The sequence below is a fragment of the Littorina saxatilis genome, linkage group LG14, assembly GCF_037325665.1.
Source record: "Littorina saxatilis isolate snail1 linkage group LG14, US_GU_Lsax_2.0, whole genome shotgun sequence".
In the NCBI taxonomy this organism is placed as follows: Eukaryota; Metazoa; Mollusca; class Gastropoda; order Littorinimorpha; family Littorinidae; genus Littorina; species Littorina saxatilis.
In genome coordinates, this window is record NC_090258.1 from 29,453,322 (window position 1) to 29,458,930 (window position 5,609).

The following is a 5,609-nucleotide window of genomic DNA, read 5'->3' on the forward strand; positions in this document are numbered from 1 at the left end:
TAGTACGAGTCGGCAAACTACACGTGGTTGGCGGTGATACTGCTAGACGAACATGTATCTCGGAATCGTGCAGGAGCTATGGGGGCGTGGCAGCACTGATAACAATGGATGGCTGGAGCCTTCAAATCCTTTTGGAATTGTTCATAGGTGTACAGTTGGTACTTTGTTGTGAAAATGTGACTTATATTCAATATGGATTACCTAGACATCATTTGGTGAGTGTTAGATCTACAGTTTTGTTTCATTTGAGTCAGGATGCTGTGAGTGAATGCGTGATTTGCTTGTTTTTTTCTTTGTACTGTCTCCTTATTTCTGTGTACAATGTTAACAATATTTCAGCTAATTCATAGGTTTTACACCTTGTTTGGTTATAACATTATTTATAATACTTTCTGTTAAAAAATAACTTTTAAAAAAAAGCAGTAGAAAATAAAACACACACAAAAAAACGTTAAAAAACACAAATTATCCCCCTTTCACCCCCCTTTGCTAAAACAAATCGCGTGATAAACTTATAAATAGCACGACTGAACTGGGCATCCATTTTTGAATTAGTACACAAAATTTGGTGGTGATTGGACTTAATTCAAGCTTGCTAGACAGATTTCTTTACAGTTACTGATTTTTGGGAAGTTTCTTGGTGGCAAGCTTGGGCAGGCAGGACGTAAACGCCGTGGCAGTGCTAGTCACAATAGTGTTAAGGAACACATTTGGAATATGTCCATGCTTTGCAGCCCGTCGATCATGTTCATCGTCCTTGATGCTGAAGGGAAGGTCATATTTGTCATTGATCAGGATGATATAGGGGCTTGCATTAGCATGGCGTGAGAAGATGATCGCGCATATCTTATGCAGATAGTCATTCCAGCTGTAGTGCGAAGCATCACGCTTCCTAGCCTCTCGGTCATCAGGTGTAGGAGTGGCTAACCGCCAGATCATCCCCATGTCAACAATGCTGATGTAGGTCTGTGGTTTTTGAGCAACTGGATCTTTGTTGAACAGCTCCAACATTTTGCTCTTCATAGTCTTGCGGAAGGATCCATCTACGTTGTACAGAGACAAGCATTCCTCGGTCACCCTCCCCTCAAGTACTTGCTCAAGTTGGAACATGCCTAAACCATCCACGAGGTCCACCAGGGCCGCAAGTCCCGACTTTTCCATCTGAGCCACCTTTGTAGACGCACCAACTGATGCACAAATCCGCTCGCTGGCGAATGTCTGCCTTTTATTCTTGTGGATGGTAGCAGTGAGAAGCTTTGTCTTGGTGAATACCCTGTCATTCAGGAGGGTTTCAACTTGATCTTGTCCGTCTGCAAATGCAGTATTGAGGTCTTGAACAAGTTCTGGAGAAGCAACCAGGCCAGACTGCAGTGACCTCAGTGCAGGTGATGAGGTGTCAAACGGCTGAGCGTTGAACTCTGTCATGCAGCCCTGCAGGTCCTGAATTGCTTGTTCGTCCTTTTTCACCCTTGCTGGCTGGCACTCAACATGCTTTCTGTGGCGACGCTCGCATTTGAGGTTCTGCTGAACGGCAGCTTTCATCCTGGCCACGTTGTTAACATTTCGGATTGTTGATAACAGCTGCTTCTCGTTTTGTAGAAGCTGAAGCCAGCCTTGCTTAAGCTTCGAGTTCAAATTCATGGTGGTCTCAATCCACAAATCAAGTGGCTGGCAAGAATAAGGTAGTCCTGTCATGGACTGGGCAAAGTGCGCAATGAAGAATGTCTTTTGCTCATCTGCTAGAGAAGACAACATTGCCCAATAATCTGGCAGCCACCTTCCGTAGTCATGATTGTTGTAAGCCATGAGCCCTTTCAACATGTCGTAAGTTGATGAAACATACTCTGGTCCATTTCTTGCGTGGCATGCATCCAGATTTTGTGCAAGAGGGTCTGTCATCTCCATGAATGAGATCCAAAAGTCTCCCATGTCTGTGCCAGGTTTTTCATACACACTTTTGATCATGTCCTTCATGTTGTCATTCTCCTCTAGGTCACCATGGGCTTCGGGGATAGCCTCCGGTGTCTCGGTGAGAGCATTGCGCACAATGTCCAGCTTTTCCTTGACGGCTTCTGATAGTTCCTCATGCTCAAGAATATCTTTCAATCGTAGGTGGATGAGAGCCTCTCTTCATAGCATGATGCAGCGCACGCCACGCCTGTAATGTTTTCCTCGCAGTGCTTGATCCACAGACCCATCCACTATCACCCCTGCTGTCACCAGTGTGTCTGACATCCCAGATCCTTTGAATCTTTTGTATATGGCGTGGATGTACGACATTTGTTGGTGGAACGCTCCTATAATAGGGGTGATATCCTCGAACAGTTCCGGATTCCCAGCCTTGATCTGGACAATCGTTTTATATGTAGGCAGATCACCAACGAGAAAGGTAAATGGAATGTTCTTCTCGCGCATGGTCTGCACTAGCTTCGCCATGATGTCATGCACCAGGATAAAAACAGGAGGCTATCCACGAAGCCCATGGTGACCTAGAGGAGGATGACAACATGAAAACATAGAAAACATGTTTTGTGCAGCATTCTAAGCCAAACCAGTAAAACGTTAATTTTCATACTGGCCGTTGGTGGCCATTTTGAATTTGGGGCTCTCAAAAGTTATGCCCACACTTTCGCGAGGGGCACCCATTCTAAAATTTTTATTTAACCTTCACAGAAGTCAAATCCATCGAGAAACGGACCTTTGCTCTCAACGGTCACGGAATCCTTGGATATGACCCAACTAATGGTAACAGACAACAAACAAGAATGGTAAAGTAATGGGAAGTTTACATTTTTAACGAAGCAAGACATTCACAAGTACGTCGACCAAAAGTAGTAGTAGTGGTAGTAGTAGTAGTGGTAGTGGTAGTAGTGGTAGTAGTAGTAGTAGTAGTAGTAAAACAATTACCATTAAGAACATTTCAACAAGACACGAAACATAAACAAAATCCGCGGCAATCCAAATGAAATCCCTGCACGACTAGGTATATGTTAATGTCCATGCTCAGCAGTATATACTTTTCCTTTTCCTCATACCTTAAACAATAACGGTTAGCTAATATAAGATGTTTGATGGGTTGTTGACCGACAAGCTTTTTTGTCGGTCCGAGGGGGAGCATATCTTGGTCAATAAATATGAAACAAAAGCCGATATGCCCCCCGAGGACCGACACAAAAGCTGGTCTGACAACAAACCACCAAACATCGTTTTTGTCATCATTTTGGCAGTGAGAAAATAAGTGCCAAATCAACACAGGGAGCCATGCTTTGAAACACAAGTTCCGTTTTGAAAATACAGTAAACCCTCCCACTAACGACCTTTAAAATGTCCAGAAAAATCGGTCGTAAAAAGGAGGGGTCTTTATTGGGAGTTTGGGAGGTATACTTTTTTTCACAGGGGTGGGAACTGTTGGGCAGTTCAGTCTTGAAAGATGTGTCCGTTATCCTATTTGTGTTCCCATTTGATGTGCATATGGATAAGCATGATGTACGTGCATACACCAGCGCACACACGGGCAGGCATAACACAAACACACACACACACACACACACACACACACACACACACACACACACACACACACACACAAACACACAGACACACACACAGACACACGCGCGGTCTCATAGGTAAAACTCGGTGATTGACTCCGGGTTCGAAGGTCAGTGTCTGTAACCTGGGACAGGAAGAGTTTCCTCTTAGACATCAAAGGAGACCGTCCCATAGGTAAAACTTGCTCATTGGCAAGTATGGGACATTGACCCGAGGTCTCAGTTGGTGAGCACACACTCACATAATACGTACACATCAATTCATTATTGAGTTGTCGTTCTAACTGACCCTACCCAACCCCTCATATCCCACCCCCCTTACTTCGGGGGCAATCCTTCAATTGTGACAGCAATAGGTGAGAAGATGACAGCCGACTACAGACTACCACCCCTGACTCTTGATGCGTGACTAATGGCGTGCGTGTTCCGCGCGTGCTGCGTAATTACGAACTTTGACACTCATTGGTTAAAAGATCAAAGTCGTAATTGACCCTAAGTTGGTAGGTCGGTCGTCGGAAAAAGGAGGGCGTCGTTCTTGGGAGGTTAGTTACAGTGTGAAAAGCATCCGTCCGGAGAAATTCGGTCGGCAAAAGGAGGGGGTCGTTCTTGGGAGAGGTCGTTACGGGATGTTTCGCTGTACATGGTTTGGTGCCCCAGCACGTTGTTGCAATCAAAGCTGGCGTGTGAAAGTAACTTTCTGTGTTTTGAGTTTATAAAATGTTGCCCAGGATAAGTATGTCAGGGTTGAGGATGCACAGTTCTGTAGGTTCCTCTCAGTATTTCACCCCCTCGGTTTTCAGTTGTAAATATTAAGCTTAGTGATTGAATGTGGAAGCTACGTTGGGTCAAAGGTCACAGAAGATTTGCGTCGTGCAGCGAAGGAAAGAATCGCGATCTTGTTTCCGACTCATTGCCTCTTTGTTTTTCATTAGACTTGTCATTCTGCTTGCTCGGCTTTGTTAGATGTTTGCATATCTTGTTGCTATGTTCTTTGCTTTTATTATTATTTCTTATTTGCGCTTCGTTTAGTGATACAACGTCTTGTGCACGGGTCAAAATTTGTGTCAGGGGTCACTGAATTGGTTTGACTTGAACTTGACGTTCGTGTTTCTCCGAACGTCTGTGTATCGAAACACAGATACACACACTCCATGACTTTGTAAGAAGACAAAACATATCGCTAGGTTTCATTTGTTTGTGATGAATTTATGACCTTTCATGAAGTAGTTTTGTTTTTATATTTAGTCAAGTTTTTTTGTTTACTTGTGCCAGTTTGCCAGTTCGTTTTTGAGTCACTTGAGAAAAAGTGACTCTATGTAATCGGTCAGTGTTAGTCTGTCCGGCCGGCCGTCCGGCCGGCCGTCCGTAGACACCACCTTAACGTTGGACTTTTCTCGGAAACTATCAAAGCGATCGGGCTCATATTTTGTTTAGTCGTGACCTCCTATGACCTCTACACTTTAACGATGGTTTCGTTGACCTTTGACCTTTTTCAAGGTCACAGGTCAGCGTCAAAGGAAAAATTAGACATTTTATATCTTTGACAAAGTTCATCGGATGTGATTGAAACTTTGTAGGATTATTCTTTACATCAAAGTATTTACATCTGTAGCCTTTTACGAACGTTATCAGAAAAACAAGGGAGATAACTAGCCTTTTCTGTTCGGCAACACACAACTTAACGTTGGGCTTTTCTCGGAAACTATAAAAGTGACCGGGCTCAAATTTTATGTGAACGTGACTCATTGTGTTGTGAATAGCAATTTCTTCCTGTCCATCTGATGCCTCATATAATATTCAGAACTGCGAAAGTGACTCGATCGAGCGTTTGCTCTTCTTGTTGGAACTTTGCAAAGTAGTGTCGTCTGTTTAGGTCTGGGGAAACGCCAATGAAAAGAGCCAAAGAATCCCCGAGCGTTTCTATTGGGTGTTGCTTTTGATTATCCATACATGTATAACCTGCTTCCTGCAACTATGGTAACCGGGGATTTATTGCATGGGGAACATGGGATTTATTTCCCCGGTGTTTGTGAATGAAAACTCGTGAAAAAGATGACA